This window comes from Balaenoptera borealis (assembly GCF_965194805.1).
Source record: "Balaenoptera borealis genome assembly, chromosome: 4".
Lineage (NCBI taxonomy): Eukaryota > Metazoa > Chordata > Mammalia > Artiodactyla > Balaenopteridae > Balaenoptera > Balaenoptera borealis.
Window position 1 is genome coordinate 138322797 of NC_138861.1, and position 18727 is coordinate 138341523.

Sequence of the window (18727 nt, forward strand, 5' to 3'; positions counted from 1 at the left end):
TAGTAGAAATGTGCTTCATGGCTAAACATGAAACTGTCAGAGGGCATTAGTTACATCTTCTGGGCTGGAGGCAGGTGAGGGAGAAGAGAGTTGGGTCTGGCGTTGTCTGAGCTGAAGCACAGTGTCTAGTGCCCATCTGATTCCCAACTTCCTTTCATCCCAAGTCTTAAAATCTGTGGCCAAACAAAATAAGATTGCTTAATATCACTGAGATCTCTGTAAATTTTATTCCAGAGGACATTCTCACTAATTCTGTCTCTTTGCCTAGAATATCCTTCACAGCTTTCTGTACCTGTGAAAAGTTTACTCAGCCTTCAAGGTCCAGCTGATCGGCACAGCACATTCACGAACACCTCTTCTTACTCATTACTCTTGGTTAGCTTCTCTCCTTTTACTTTGAGCTATTATTGAATTTTTAAATGTTTCAAATTGCTTTATGTTCTGATATGTACTAAGGTGATTTCTCTACACTTATTATCATCCCCACTAGATTCTAAGATCTATAAAGTTGAGCTTACATTTGCTTACTTCTTCCAAAATACATTGGAAGTGCTTACATAGTAAATGCTCATTTTTTGTTTGTTTCAAAAAAAATGTTCACTTGGATGCATCTTATTCAAGCAGAAAGCTGATTGATATTTTAAAACATTTCTTTGGAAAGGAAGAAGGAATATAAGTACGTATTATAGTTTGTAATGTTTCCGTGAACACTTAGGCTAATTTTATTCACTTAGATACTTTACATATTTTTTCTTTAAAAATATGAGTAGAAGTCTGTCCTTGCAGAATTCCAAGCACTTCAATTGGTAAAGAGACTCTTTAGGAGAGTGGATGATTTAGAAGAGGAATATCAGTTTGATTCATCGTGTTTGCTCAGTCTCAGGGTAGATATGCTTTATGGGGCAAATGGCCCACTGAACAGGGTTTCATAGAGTTCTCCACTGACATGGAAGTCAGTTACATTATGTAGAGACTGCATATACAGATGATAAATAATGCCAAACTCCATGCTACCTTTGTATGACTTTCTGGAGCACAGACTAACCTTTAAAACTCTAAGTTACAATTTTCCACTGTCTATTGCACTGCTAACAATAAGATGGGTCCCCTGTGTTCAGCTGAACTAAATGCAATTCTAAAGTTCAGAGGAAAGCGATGGGGATTCTTGCTTTAATGCTGTATTCCACTTCTCCTCACCCCTTTTAAATTCTTATACGTGGTTACATCTTAGAGTTCTATGGTTTGTTACACATTGCTGAACATTCAGTGCCCAGGTTAAGGTAAACACAATCCTTTATAATCCTTTCCCAATCCCTTTTGATTAAATACTGCTCCACGACTCTAAGTGAGAGCAGAGGGGCCAGTAAAGCTGCTTCAGCTTAATTGTTATTGGCATTCTTTTTCTCTGGGGGCTCTGATGGGATGTTTCTCTTTGACGTTTTTCAGCAGTAAAACTGCCTTAAATTCCCATACACTTTGTAGGATGTTTGCATTGATTTGAGAGTCCGGATTATTTCCCCTGAATTAACTCCTAACAAAGGAATGAGAATCAGTCATGGGAACATTTGGTGAGGATCACAGGGCACCAGATGCCATTATTATAATTTTTAAATGCCACAGGCTACTTCTGAGAATATGTGTAAGCTCATATATATGTGTGTGTGTGTGTGTGTGTGTGTATGTATATATGTATTACAATATTATATCATTCATATATAATACATAAATATAAGCTTATAACACAAACTATATAAATATTATAATAAATGATAATACATTTAATATATTATTACATAATATATTAATATATTACATAATATATTAATATACAATAATATATGTATTTAAAATATATATAGAATGCATTTATGTATGCATATTATATAAAACAAAATTTCAATATTTGGATTGAAATTAGATTTACAGTATCAAGTATATATGATCTCAACTTTTTATTTTGCTTTCTTGGTTTAAACAGTTTGTTGGTTTGGATTCAGTAATATAAATAACTTTTTATTTGATAGGTTTTATAAAACATTTTCAGCAAAATCGACATGAGACCTCAATCTAATATGTATGCATTTCAAAATAATAAGAAAATACTCCAGTAGCATGTCTCAGTATTAAACAAGAACACACCCTTCTTCCAACTTAAGTTTCTGTTAGGCTCAGTCAACCAGAGAAATACCAGAAGACCAGAAGCACCTACTCTATTTAAAGGTGGAGTTTAGTTCTTAAAATATCCTATTATCCACTTCCAGAATCAAACCATTCGCTGTATACAGTTTTACTTAGAACAGTGATTCAAAATGGATATTAAATTAAGGAGCAACATAGGTCCCATCTTTCATCCCAATGTTAAGGTAGTGCATCTGCCACCAAATACTACGTCCCTGATCCAACCTATGGACCAGGGAGTTACAGCAACTTTCAAGAAATATTATTTACGTCACCCTTTTTGTCAGGCAGTAAAGGCAAGTGATGAATTAGGGAAAACCCTTGCGACAATTTTGCGATGACTATAACATCTACAAGGCCACAAAAAACATGGACTTTTCTTGGTGTGAGGTTACGGCCGTCACTATGAATGGGGTTTGGAAGAACCTTTGCCCGCAGTTTGTTCATGATTTTCGTGGATTTGAGAAGGTGGATGAGGAGTCCAAAGAGGTCTTCAGCAACTTAGTGACCCTCAGCGAGAAGCCGAAGCTAGATCTGCAAGAGGACAACTTCATCGAACTCCTTGCTGTACAACACGAGGAGCTTATTAATGAAGATCTGATGGAATTGGAGGCCCAGAGAAAGGACAAAGAGAGACAAGAGGAAGGAGAAGTAACTGAAGAACTGAAGAGATTCACTACCCAGGAAATGGCAAGGGATTTTCTTTATTTGAGGAGGCACCGTGAGTTTTTGAGGCACAGTTCCTGAACGTAGACCAGCACACGAAAGTTGCAGCAGCTGTTCACAATACAGTCCAGTGCTACCATGTCATCTATGACGAGAAAAAAGAGCTATTACCCAGACATTAATGGACCATTTTTTCAAGGGGGTAGATAGAATTGAATCCAGCAAGGAACCAGAACCTGTGCCATCAACGTCAGGCGTGACTGACTGAAATTGCAGCTTGCCCTCCGTCTCCTATTGCTGATGATCCTTCAGCTCTACCATCTCCCTCCTCCTCTCCCTTCTATAGTCAGTAACTCTTCTTGCCTGTTCACTCGATGCCAGCCCCGTATGGCAGCTGTTGTACTGTACCACTGTACCTTTCAAGGTACTGTACTGTAAGATTAGAAATGTTTTCTTTTTTGTTTGTTTTTTATGTATTATTTGTGTGAAAAGTATTATAAACCTATTACAATACAGTACTATATAGCATATTGTGTTAGTTGAGCACCTAGGCTAACTTTGTTGGACTTACAAACAAATTGGACTTACAAACGCGCTCTCAGAAAGGAACTTGTTCGTATGCAGGGGATTTACTGCATTGTGGTAGTGGTTTAGCATCAGTGCTCTCAGATCTTGGAAAATATTTGCAACTCATTATATAAGTCATGGATATTTTAATGAGTTCTTTGGAAACACCCATTATGAAGATTCCTTCTTAGTGCCTTTATAATTTTAATCATGATTATTTTAAAATCTTTGTTTCCTAACATCTGTGTTATATCTGAATCTATTTCTTGGCAATGTGTTGTTTATCTTGCTTTTTTGTATACCTTTAAAGTTGTCTGGAAAGTCAGACATAAAGTGTGGGATAGTGGAAATGGAGATAAATAGTTTTAATGCCTAAAATGGTATGTATTTCTTTCTGCTAGGCCTTTAATATGGGGTTTTGAGTTGATCTTGTCAGGAGTTACCAAATTGCTAGTGCCCCTAGCCACCCACCATAAACAAATGTTAACTGTTTCTGGAGAAAGATAATATACTCCTAGGTCTTGAATTACTTCCATAATTTTTCTTTTTAAAATTAATTAATTAATTAATTTATTGGCTGCATTGGGTCTTCGTTGCTGCGTGCCGGCTTTCTTTAGCTGTGGCGAGTGGGGGCTACTCCTTGTTGTGGTGAGTTGGCTTCTCATTGTGATGGCTTCTCTTTGTTGCAGAGCATGGGCTCTAGATGCACGGGCTTCAGTAGTTGTGGCACTTGGGCTCAGTAGTTGTGGCTCGTGGGCTCTAGAGCACAGGCTCAGTAGTTGTGGTGCACGGGCTTAGTTGCTCCACGGCATGTGGGATCTTCCTGGACCAGGGCTCGAACCTGTGTCCCCTGCATTGGCAGGCAGATTCTTAACCACTGCGCCACCAGGGAAGTCCATCCATAATTTTTCAAATGCAGTATCCTGACAATGAAAAATTATTAAGTGAAAAGCAAGACCACCTGAGCAACCAAAGGAAGAAATGATATCAAGTAAAACATCCCCAAAGGTGCTCCAAATATTTGAATTATCAGATAGAAACTTTAACTATATTTTCTCTGTTTACAGAAATGAAATATAATTTTGACAAGGGATTGGAAAAGAAAACACTGAAAACAAGATACAACACATTTGAGAAATAAGAAATAAAGTAATTCCAAAACTAAAACCAAAAAACCAAAAACTCAGTGGATTACACCAGTAACAATGAGCACACCCATTACCAAGATTTGGTTTCTAGTATCATGCTCCAATAAAAGGAACCAGGGCACCATGGAGAAATGGCTGTTCTAGGATTGTGGCAGGAAATATACAAGATGATACTAGAGCAACTTGTAGTGCCAGGAAATAAGGAGGTAAAATAACAAGCAAATGCAATGATGGGGGTATGTGAAAGGGATATAGGAGCCAAATGAAAGAGGTACCAATGACCAAAACTGGGACAATTTGAGCAGAAAAATGAAATAAGATAGCATTTTATTAAAATGCAATGTATAAATATTTATGACTCACACTGATAAAAATATATGATTGAAGAAAGGAAGAAGGAAAGAAGGAAGGAAGGAAGGAAGAAAAAGAAAGAAAGAAAGGAAAGAAAGCGAGATAAATTTCCCATCTAGAATTCTGAATAATTCATGTAGATACTCTGCCCTAAATTAAGAGAAAAATAATTCCTCAATCCTTCAGTATGGGCTGCGTAGAGTGACATCCTTCCAGAGAAAATAGTTTGGAAAGGGGGTAAAAAAGAGTAACTTTACAGTGGAGAAACCTGACAAACACTACTTCAATGAGGAGGTCAGTGTCAGCATTAGCACAACATGTGCCCTTGATATAATGAGGTGAAAATGGCACTTTACCTGCATGTTGCTTCCTAAAACCTATAACTCCAGTATAATCATGACAATTTCCAAACATCAGACAAATTTCATAGGAGCATCTTGCAGTATACCTGAGCAATAGTCTTCAAAACTGTCAAGGTCATTAAAAAAAAAAAAACAAGGAAAATCTGAGAAACTGTCACAGTCACGAGTAACCTAAGGATATAAAATGATTCAATGTAATGTGGTTTCCTTCATGGTATCCTGAAACAGAAAAGGGCAATAGATAAAAGCTTTAAAAATCTGAATAAACTGTGGAATTTAGTTAATAGTAATATATCAGTTTATTAATTGTGACAAATGTACCACGTCAACACAAGAAGTTAATAAAAGGAGAAACTCTATAAATATAAAACTATTCTAACAATTGAAGTCTATTAAATTTTTTCTAAACCTCAGTAGATAGAGGCAATAACATATGTGATATGTCTCAAAAGAGTATAAGTGAACTAGAAGACAGAATTGAAGAAAATAGCCAGGTTACAACAAGGAGAGACAAAATGGTAGAAAATACAGAGGAGAAGGTGAGAGACCTAGAAGACACAGAAATGTCTGAACATAAATGTAATTTGATACCCAGGAGAAAGGTATAAAGGGAATAAAAGCAACAAATTATGAGACATTATTAAGAATTTTTAAAAGATTGATATATAATATCAAGACACAGATTTAAAAATTACTACTAAATCAGTTTAATTATAAGTAATTACACCACAGAAAATCACAGTAAAATTGCTGAACATCAAAAGCAAAGTGAAATATTAGCAGTATTCAGAAGGGCAGATAAAAGGCACACTATTTTGAAAGCAGTGATAAAGTGAGCAGACTTATCAAAAAAATAATAGAAACCAAAAGACAATGTATTACTATCTTCTGTGTTTAAAAAATTAACTGCAAACCTAGAGTGCTATATCTAATTAAAAGTATTATTTTAAGAATAAAAGCAAAATACAGATGTCTTTTATAACAAAAACTAAGAAAATTTGTACCAGCAGGTCCTCTTAAAGCAAGTGTTAAAATGTATTCCTCAGGCAAGTGCACTGTGATCCCAGGTAAAAGCTTTAAGACAAAGGAAGTAATTAAAATAGTAAAAATTTTAATTACATGGTAAGTAAAAATGGATATTGACAGGAAGGGTGTCCCAACATTCTTAGTGCATTTTTAAGATATTTAAACTTATAGCTGCACTTCGGCAAGTAGGACACACTGATGTATCTATCATCTTGGGATTTAACAGCAGTAGTGATTAAGTGAGAGATACAGTCCTTGATGATGTTGAAAAACATCAACTTATATTTGACTTTTATAAGTGAAGATGTAATAACAATTCTGACATGATTTTTGATGTTTGACCATTGACAGGATTTAGGCTTTATACTTCCCTTACTCGCCACCACACATCTAGTTACTTTAGATAAGGAAACCCACATGCCCTTCTTGATCCCTCTTCACTGGAAGGAAGTTTGAGCTCCACAGCCCTCCAGCCTGCACATGTGAATCCTTGTCTAGTCCCATCCCTAGCTCTGTTCTTGTTTAATTGGTGTGAAATACGATCGCCTCACTTCATTCTCTTTTCAAACATTAATATAAGTTTTTTAGTCTATTAAAAATGAAATTTCTGTTATTTTAAAGAAACGATAGTGGCTAAATCTATTTAGTTGGACACCAACGTGTATATGGGTGTGTTAGTATGTGTATGTTTGCTCAGTGTTATTATACCAAATAAAAGAGAGCAAAATATGTTCAAGAATTATAAACTGCTGAAATCAAACAGGTGAATAAGTTTCCAGTTCTGAAATATAGAAACTAATATAGTATAAATAACATTATGATCTTTTACTTTTTAGTTTAGATGTGTGGTACTATAAGAAATGTAAAAGCCAGTAAAGCAAATATAAACCATAGAAATTGACTTTTTGGTGCATGCTTCTGCGTGTGTGTGTGTGTGTGTGTGTTCAGATGAATATTTCAAATACTTTGGAAAAGTTCAAGTAATTGAGGGACATCATTTGTTACTAAAAAAATACATTATTAAATATAATGATGAAAACTTGAAAATCTCTTTGTTCTTAAAATATTCTACCTAGAGAGAAGTTGGGCGCCTGTCTCAGTTCCAACAATAGCTATACAGTACTGGTAACTGCTTTATGTGCACCCAAAGCGGGGAACTGTCAGAACCATCACCCTTTGAAATTTTTTACTCCTCCTCATCCTATTATTCTGTTTAATCTTTTGTTTTAACTATTTTTATTCTTATGAGAGTAATAAATGCACATAGTTTAAAAAGTCAACTAGTAGCCTCACTTATTCTGACTCCTAACAGACAAATGTTTTCACCTTCTTTAAAGTTTTGTTTATTTCCATATTTAAAAATTATATATTTTGCTTCTATTTTTTGAAGTACCAACTTCAGACTTTGTCTCATTTTGTGAAAGGTAAAGAATTCTCACTCTTAATTACTATTCTTTCTCCCTTCCTCCACCCTTCTAAATTAATGTTATGATTTTCTATTGAATCAATATCCCTGCATCATGATAAACTATGTAAGTATTGTAAGCATTTACCATGATTGCATTTCCTTTCTTATTTTCCTGTAGATAATAATAAATTTCTAAAAAACATGTATTTTTGGATGTATCTATTAATAATTAATTTCCTAAACTTAAGACTACTACAGAGCTGTCACACCGAGAATTTTCTTCACTCCATATTAAATTTCTTTTTGTCATTCTTCTATGGTAAATGCACTATTTGCTGGATCCCATGTCTTTTTCTTTTCTTCCTTTTTTTTTTTTTTTGTAATTTAGTGCATCACACTTGGGAAACCTAGTTGCTTCTTGAGATGAGGTATAAGATCAGTAAATTTTTCAAATCACTTCGAAAATTTCTTTCTTCTGTGCTCTCTCATCATAGTTTGTCAAGTTTCAGAATTTTTAGGTTGAATTTGTTTTTCTCAGAATTTTGATGGCTTTGTTGTTTTCAAATTTTCAGTGTTAGAGAAGTCTGATGTCATTTATATACAAATTGCTTTCTATGTGACTTGTTGTTTTATCCTTTTTTAACAACTTTAGAATTTTTCTTAACCCTGGTATTCTAAAACTTCATTAAAACATGCACTTCGTAGAACTGTTTTAATTAATTTTTTCCTAGGTTTTGGTGAGTGATTTCATTCAATTTCTGAAAATATTTTTGAATTATTTGTTTGGTAATTTCCTGTCCATTTATTCTTTTGTCTGAATTCTTACTAAGTATGTATTAAACTTCATAGATTAATCCTCCTAGGATTTCCTTTCTGTTATCCATCTCTTTTCATTTTGGTTCTATTTTCTTGGAGGTTTTCTCAACTTTAGCTTACGTTTCTATAATTTTTTAATATAATACGTATTTTATATCTGCAAACTCTCCTCTGAGTTCACATTTTTAATTGCATCCTTTTCTATTTCTGAGAATGCAATATCTACTCTGCTGTGATAATGAACAGGTTAACTTCTTATCAGCATCCTCTTCTTCAGGCAGTCTGCTAAATCATTCACCATCCACTTGAAAAAGATCAATAGGCTATTTTTAAGAGCAGTTTTAGGTTCACAGCAGAACAGAATGGATAGTACAGAGAGTTTCCATATGCTCCCTCCACCCCCCCTCCAGTTTTCTGTTATTAACAGCTTATATTAGTATGGTTATACATTTGTTGTAATCGATGAATCAACGTTGACACATCATTAACAAAAAGTCCATAGTTTACATTAGAGTTCATTCTTGGCATTGTACATTCTCTGAGTTTTGAAAGATGTGTAATAATTAGTATCCACTTTGATTGTATCATCTAGAATAGTTCCACTGCCCTAAAAGTCTCCTGTGTTCCACCTATTTATCCCTCCTTCCCCCTGAAAACCCTGACGTCCACCAATTTTTTATAGACTCTGTAGTTTTGCTCTCTCCACAATATCTCATAGTTGGAATCATTAACTATGTAGCCTTTTAAGATTGACTTCTTTCATTTAAAAACATGCCTATACGTTTTCTCCTTTTGTGAGTGTGTGGTTTGACAACTCATTTATTTTTAGAGCTGAATAATATTCCATTGTATGAATGTATCATAGTTTATCCATTCACTTATTGAAGGGCACCTTGGTTGCTTCTAAGTTTTGGCAATTCTGAATAAAGCTGCTATAAAACATTCATGTGCAGTTTTTTGTGTGGACGTAAATTTTCAGCTCATTTTAGTAAATACCAAAGAGCATGATTTCTGGATTTTTTGGTAAGAGTATGTTTAGTTTTTGAAGAAACTGTAGAACTGACTTCCAAAGTTCTTGTACCATTTTCCATCCCCACCAGTAATGAGTGAGAGTTCCTGTTGCTCCATATCCTCACCAGCATTTGACATTATAGTGTTTAGGATTTTAGCCATTCTATGGTGGCATCTCATTGTTTTTTAAAATTTTAATTCCCTAATAACAACCAATATTAAATATATTTTTATATGCTTGGCTGCCAACTGTATATCATCTTTGGTAAGGTGTCTGTTTAGATCTTTTGCCCACTTTTCAGTTGAGTTACTTGTTTTCTTATCATTGAGTTTTAAGAGTTCTTTGTAGATTTTGGATAACAGTTCTTTAACAGATATGTCTTTTGCAAATATTTTCTCTCAGTTTGTCTTGTTTTCTTATTCTCTTGACGGTATCTTTTGTAGAGTAGCTCAGTCCAAAATATATTGACTTTTCATCACCCCAAAATATGTTGACTTCTCCATTTTCTTTGATCCTGTGAGATATCTATCTCTATTTGTGTATATATAGAGAGGTAACATTCACCATATGCTATATATATTGTTGTATATATGTGTATATATACATAATTTTATTTGTTATTTAATCTTTAGTCCTGATAACCCAGTTTAAAATTCTTCACCTTCCTCTTATTTATCACAGTATCGTATTTCTTGCCCTGTTTTCTTTATAACATTTACCACTGTTCAGCTGCTTTTCCTTATTGTTATATCAACCCTCACAAAGCAAGGATTTTGTTGCTCTTGTATGTATAAGCATATCTGCCACATTTGATCACTGAATACATACTTTTTGAATTAGTGAATGTAGAGACAGTTTTTCAAATTCACATACTATTATATCATTTTATGAGAGTTGTCCTTTTGTTTTTGTCCTCTGAAATTGTGATGTACCATTTTTTTATAATCTAATCTAAATATAAGTCTTACTAATTATTAAATTGAAATTGAGTAACACCTTTATCACTGGTGATATACCAGTGATATATCTGAAAATTAAAAGCATTAAATTTTTATTAAAAGAAAAACATTATTTGCATTTAGTTACCAAATATAGTATGAAAGGAAGTAGGATAATGGTAAGGGTGATTTATAATGTAATCAGGCATATTACCTCTCATTAAGAAACACACTAAGTGCAGAGAAATAGTAATGCATTGCATATAAATACTTGGAATATAAGGCGAAAATTTTGTATCATAATCTCTTGATACATAAAGTGGAATGGCATTCAGAAGTAAAAGTCTTTTTACTTCCACACGTTTGTGCTTGATAAATTCCACTAAAATGTGTGCTTGCTAAATAAATAGAGTGCACTTTACTGTTCTCACTGTTTCACTGTTTTAAATTTGAATACAAGTGAAAACTATAAATCAGCGGTCCCCAACCTTTTTGGCTCCAGGGGCCGGTTTCGTGGAAGACAGTTTTTCCACGACGACAGCGGGAGAGATGGTTCAGGCGGTACTGTGAGCGATGGGGAGGGGCAGATGAAGCTTCGCTCACTCACCGGCCGCTCACCTCCTGCTGTGCGTCCCGGTTCCTAACAGGCTATGGACGTCCTGCTCTAAAGGTTTACAGAGATTGACAGAATTAAAGTAACTTTGGTCCTGTTTCTTTGTATTTATAGTTGTTGTGCTATTACTTATTTTGAACCTAGTCTCTGTGTTCAAGAATATTAGTATCATTGTGCAAAAAGCAAGCATAACCATACTGAATGGGCACAAGCATGTTCTAGAAAATGAACACAGTTGAGTCCAGAGTTCCATGGCTGACTACATAACTGGAAGTTATTCAAATTAACCTCCATATAGAAAATGATGTTCCTTACAGGATAAGTAAAAAGTGTTATTTTGAAGCTTACATTTATATTACTAAAATTCAACCATAATTTTAGCAACTGTTTAGAACTTAGATCAACAAAAGATTTGTTTTACAGTTTTCATCATGGAGGATTATTTTATTTCAGACGTCATTTAGAATTGCTTGAGTCTAATAAATAATAGATTTTATTAAGTTTTATTATTGTTTAATAATTCCCTGCAAATAATAGACCCACCATTCCTCCCCACGCCCCATCTCTCATTGCCTACATCCAGAGTAGACTGCTCCCATCACCTGCACTTAGTATGCCATTGAACTTAGTGTAGGTGAAGAGAACAAACCAAATCACAATATGCTGAAAATATTAAAATCTGGTAGGGAGAATGGTCATATTAAGGCATAAAGCATGTTTTTAATATGCATTGGGAGGTGATAGAAGCTCTTGAGCAGGACAGTACATAGTGGTTGCTTTAAAAGACATATCTAATAGGAATGTGTGGTTAGAGAGATGGATAGGGAGATACTAGAGAAAAGAAAGAACTTGACATGGAGAATAAGAAAACAATTAAGGTATGAGAAATGAGTAGAAATGAGGACAAACTAAGATATTAATACTAGGAATGGACACAAATGAAAGATATTGATACTAGGAATGAATAGAAGGTCACTAATATAAGGTGGAAGAAGAGAGATATGTATTGTATATAAATAAATAATGACATTTTATATAACATTACTTCCCTTTTTATAGAGTTATTTGATTGGTTGATGAGGCAAATATGTTAAACTCTGTGTGCCTGGTCTTCAACAGGCCATCTGGCATTTCTTATGATAACTTTCTGGATAAGATTGAAACCTGAAGCAGGGACACTTTTCTTTTGAACCAATTTTCAATATAAAGAGTAATTACTTGTTCAAATAAAATGATAAAACTTTTCCAAAAGTGATACCAGAAAAATATGAGTATAATCAGACTTCTATCCTAGACTTTTAACAATAAAAGTGTTCCAAGAAAAGATAGACTTCCATAATATGAAACTTGCAAAAACCTAATACTTTTTGGTGTAAACCCAAATATTTATTGTTTTGTGGAAGAAAATGTCAAGGTACCTAGAGAATCTATGGGGTTGTCAGTAAACTATCTAATAAGCTTACTTAATCAAAATGTATGGTATAACAAAAATCAAATTTAGATGACCTGTAAGAAGAGTGGCATTTATTCTAAAGCCCAGGATGAACTGAGGCTTGACAAAATGGTCAGAAAAGGTGAGCATTTTGACTTTTGTCCCCTAACCTCACTCTGCTTAGTGTATAATCTTTTGGCCTACGTGTCTGTTCAGTAGTAATTTAATCTCCATGGCTAGGGGAAATTATTCCCTGCCAATGCACAAACACATCAATTCATGCTTTTGACAGATTTCAGTAACTCCAGGGAAGAATAGTGTTGCATGTTATTGACATTATCATTATTCATTCAGAAATGGCTCAGCCAAAGGTGTCATTATCTAAGACTACACAAATAGGCCAGTGACCTGTGATCTGTTCCAAATCAAATTGCATGTACCTCACTCTTCATAATACCAGGCCCTTCTGTTTCTATTTCTATCCTGGCTACAATAGCTGGCAGATTTCAGCTATTTACCTTGTTCATGTTATTTCCCATTCAACACTCATATATGTGGATTAAAGATTTTGGAAATTTTTACTCTTTTGTCTTTTAGTGTATTCATTTATTTGAAGTATTTATGTGACCATAAGTTTTACTGCACACATATTTCATGCAAGATACCCTGAGAAAACCATAATTCAAAAAGAGGCAGGTACCACAATGTTCATTGCAGCTCTATTTACAATAGCCAGGACATGGAAGCAACCTAAAAGTGTCCATTGACAGATGAATGGATGAAGAAGATGTGGCACATATATACAATGGAGTATTACTCAGCCATAAAAAGAAACGAAATTGAGTTATTTGCAGTGAGGTGGATGGACCTAGAGTCTGTCATACAGAGTGAAGTAAGTCAGAAAGAGAAAAACAAATACCGTATGCTAACACATATATATGGAATCTAAAAAAAAAAAAAAAAGGTTCTGAAAAACCAGGAGCAGGATAGGAATAAAGACGCAGACGTAGAGAATGGACTTGAGGACATGGGGAGGGGGAAGGGTAAGCTGGGATGAAGTGAGAGAGTGGCATGGACATATACACACTACAAAATGTAAAACAGATAGCTGGTGGGAAGCAGCCACATAGCACAGGGAGATCAGCTCAGTTCTTTGTGACCACCTAGAGGGGTGGGATAGTGAGGGTGGGAGGGAGACGCAAGAGGGAGGAGATATGAGGATATATGTATATGTATAGCTGATTCACTTTGTGATAAAGCAGAAACTAACATACCATTGTAAAGCAATTATACTACAATAAAGATGTTAAAAAAACAAACAAACAAGTAAAACACCAAAACTAATGGAATTAAATTCAGCAAGAGTGAGATTAAAAGTTTGCTTTATGCCTTAAAAAAAAAAAAAAAAGATCTTGGTTCAGTGCTTTGGAATTTCAAATGAAAAATAATGGACTTCACCCACTGTTAAAGAGATTTAAGTATATGTGAAGTGGAAGATATATATGGATAGATAATAAAATAATCCCAGGTGGTCAGTGATAAATCCATAAGAAAGGTACAGACAGGCTGATATGGGTGTTCAACTAAAAGAGACAATTCTTGAAATAATATACAGTATTTGAGAATGAAAAGTTTATTTTACATTTTGACTATAGCCTATAAGGGAAATTCAGAACAAATTGATAATTGCCCTTTTATCACCTTTAAACTTTTGACACAAAATACCTACATTTTGAGGATTGGTATTTTAAAATTACTCAGTAGTAGAGAATACTTTACAGTGAGTAGAGTGTAAAAATTTTGATTTAATTAATGGAATCTTGATTATTATACCTTTTAGGAGTTTATACATTGGAAAAGAACCTTAACATCATTTATTTCGGAGCCATATTGATTCATGGGTTTAAATCACTTGTATATGCATTGGTAATGCATTTAAAAATATTCAAAATTAACAATTAACTACTACTAGTAAACCCAGTGAGTAATACTACTCAATTTCATGTGATTTGTCTTTTTAATTTTTAAGTATTATTTTCTTCAAATTTCTTCCTGTATTGATGTCTATTTTCTAACAAACGTTTATTTCTCTCGCACCTCTCCAGCATTTCCTCTTGTTATTTTGTTCTGGAATTTCTGTCTCTTTATATTCCAAATATACAGGAAGTCCCAAGTTTCCCAGCCTCGGCACCCTCTTCTTGCTCTCAAATCTCCCTGGACACTTGCATCGATTTTTGTATTTTTGATCACTATTGATGCTGATGACTCCTAAATCTTAATTCCAACATAGACTTTGCTCTTAAATCTATATATTCAAATGTCTATTCAAATGGACCACAGGGATCTCAAACTCAGTATGTCTAAAAGGAAACCCATGTTGTAAAAAAAAAATTTTAACTGGAGTATAGTGATTTACAATGCTGTGTTAGTTTCTGGTGTACAGGAAATTGATTCAGATATCATATATATGTACACATATATATTCTTTTTCATATTCTTTTCCATTATGGTTTATTACAGGATATTGAATATAGTTCCCTGTGCTATACAGTAGGTCCTTGTTGTTTATGTATTTTATATATGTATTTTTAAACCCCCTTTCCCCTTCCGTAACTATAAGTTTGTTTTCTACGTCTGTCAGTCTGTTTCCTTTTTGTAAATAAGTTCATTTGTATCATTTTAGATTCCACATATAAGCGATATCATATGATATTTGTCTTTCTCTTTCTGACTTACGTCACTTGGTATGATAATCTCTAGGTCCATCCATGCTGCTGCAAATGGCAGTATTTCATTTTTTTAGTGGCTGAGTAATAGTCCATTGTATATATGTACCGCATCTTCTTTATCCATTCATCCGTCGATGGGCATTTCGGTTGCTTCCATGTCTTGGCTATTGTAAATAGTGCTGCTCTGAACATTGGGGTTCATGTATCTTTTCAAATTAGAGTTTTCTCCAGATATATGCCCAGGAGTTGGATTGCTGGATCATAGGGCATATGGAGGGGGTGTAGAGAAAAGGGGACTCTCCTACACTGTTGGTGGGAATGTAAGTTGGTGCAGCCACTATGGAATACAGTATGGAGGTTCCTTTAATAGAGTTGCCATAACAAACCCACTTTTTATACTTTACAAATCTCCTCCTCTCACATAATTTTAAATCTCTATTAATGGCTTCACAATATTGTCAGTGACCTAAACTAGGAATCAGAATTTAATCAAAAAGCATCATCTCCTGATTTTCCATATTCATTTGCTCACCAACATTTTTGATATTACCTGCCACATATGCTTTAAATCAGTTTTATCTTCCCTATCTCCGATGACACTATCTCTGGATAGTAACAAGTTCTGTGCTTCTGTTATAATCTGTGAACAGTCTCAGTCTTTCTTTCATAGTGGTAACCAAATAATCTCTCTAGAATATAAATCTTATGTCACACCCATACCCATGCCCAGTCTAAAACCTTCAGAATAAAGAATATTTTTTTTTTTGCCTGGCACACAGAGTCCTCCGGGATCTAGATCCAGGCATAACTTATGCCTCCTCATTCCTTATACCTTATGTCACGCTTGTACTGAATTACAAGGAGTTACCTTGATGCACGGTGTTATGATGCACTGTGTTATTTTACTGAGCTTTACCTTTTGCCTGACACAGTCCCTTTTCTCTTTATTTTTCCAGCAAGCACCTACTCATCATAGGAAGCCTGTCCCCTGGAGCCACGTCCCTTATCCTTCCAGTCAGATTTCACTTCTTTTATTGCTCCCTTTATGACTGTCTGCATATTATTCATTATAGCTGTACTATGAGCAGAGGTTTCCCCAACATATGCTTTCCAGAACTTAGCACCATGTCTGGTGTACAGTATGATCTCATTTACAGTTTCTTAAACATATGAATGATTAATTCTAATGGGTCATTTTTCTTAATAAAATAAGTTAATAAAACAGTCTTTGAGATCCAGTCAGGACCAGTTTCTCTGGAGAGAAAGCAAAAAGCAAATGGCTAAGTTGATGGAAGTGCTTAACTAAGTAAAATCAGGATTCTCTTTAGAAAAAGGAAAGATGATAAAGAGAATGGTGAAAAGACAATCGTCAGTAGTATCTGCGCAATGGCATCATTTTGGTGATGATTTCTAAGTGATATTGAATATTGAATATTTATGACATTGAAACTATAGGAAAAGTGAGACACCACTTTATTATATGTATACATATACAAGTGCATATGCAATACACATCTATTGGGTGTTCCTATATTTTGTAATGCATTATATCATATAAAATATCCTTTTTGTTCAAATGTGTGTCAGCTGTTTCCCACTGCTAGAGAAAATAGACTTCTAAATAAAGAGAATGTGGGGAGGAAGGAGACAGTAATATTCTGGTCGTGATTTAGTGGCTGAGCCAGCTGATGCTCAGCTATTCAGCAAGAGAACAACTCTTGAAGAGGGTTGTGAATTAAGCTGGCTGAAACTCAACAATTCTAGAAAAAAAAACCACAACAACACAGATTTAGCCAAGAGGAAGTAAAGGACTGAGCACTGTTAAAGACTTAATGAAACAGATGGCTCATTGTTTTTCAGTGGAGCGCTACAATCAAGTCTTTTTTAACCCATTTTAAAGACTCATGTATTGATGTTTCAGAAAGTAGACTCTAGTCTTAGAGAATCTATCAAGCAATAACATTTTGTCCTGAACAGTTGAGGATGAACTCAACACTGCTTGGAAGAATGAACGTGTAAGAGACCCTGTATTTATTTTATTTAATCTGAGATACTTTACTTTCTATCTTGGATACATTCCTTGATAAAAGACTGTAAGAACAGAGTGGGAAAATATAATATTAATTAGTGGTCACCAATTTCCATGTTGGTAAAATCGAAATAGCCACAAATTATGGTATCCTTAATAATTGAGAATAAAAAATATAATTCAATGGCACATCATTTTGTAACTCATTTATCATATAAAAACTAGCAAGAGTAGCTTGGCCAGACCAACTTCCAATTTAGGTTCCATTCCAGGGAGATATATACCTCAGTTTGGATAAGAAAATTAGGATGACATTTACTTGCTGCAATTAGAAATATATTGACAACTCACTGTCACTCCAGAATATTTAGATATGTTTCTAACCTTGTTTTTCATCTACCTTAAAATTTTAATTATTTTTATAATACTTAAATCACCTATTGTTGAATTATTGATATTAAATATACTACTTATGTATTCATTCAGCCTTTTTATTTCTGAAATAGCTGGTAGAGTCAAGCACTAACCCCTTTCTTTGCCATGAATATTGAGCACAACTTTTTCTCTGTTAATACAATAACACAAAATAGTTGATAATTTGTCTCCTTTAATTAAAAGGAACATTGTCTTTAGGAAGTGGGGTACTGACTTGGTGTTGATGATGGGATTGCTTCCCTAGTCACTGCTCTTTAGCTCTCTTTTCCTTATCCAGCATTTTCTTCAAAAGGTCATATATACTCATTGTCTGCACTTTCACAAGTGCCATTCTTTATTCTGAACTATTTTGATTTGGCTTCAGCCACTGTTTTGACTTTGTCTTACTTAGTTCTACAATTTATTTAATTGCCAAAAACAAATGTTTCTTTTCAGACCTCAACCTGCTTGAAATCTCTGCTGCATTTCTAATAGTCCCTGGCTTTTTTTAAAAAAATATTTATTTATTTATTTATTTATTTATTTATTTTTGGCTGTGTTGGGTCTTCGTTTCTGTGCGAGGGCTTTCTCTAGTTGCGGCGAGCGGGGGCCACTCTTCATTGCGGTGCGCGGGCCTCTGACTATCGCGGCCTCTCTTGTTACGGGGCACAAGCTCCAGACGCGCAGGCTCAGTAGTTGTGGCTCACGGGCCTAGTTGCTCCGCGGCATGTGGAATCTTCCCAAACCAGGGCTGGAACCCATGTCCCCTGCATTGGTAGGCAGATTCTCAACCACTGCGCCACCAGGGAAGCCCAGTCCCTGGCTTTTTGTGTCTTTTCAAGTGGGAAATACTGTAGCCCCATTTAAGGTTCAGCCCCTCATCTTCCCTGAGCCAGCCAGCAACCTCCAACACAGGGTGTTTGGGGTCAGCTTCAGCTCTCCAGTCTTTGAGGTCCAGCCTTGCTGCTGTGCGTCTGGTTTTTATTTTATTTTATTTTTTTGTATGAGTCCTAAGGAGTCACGTACCTACCAAGTTCC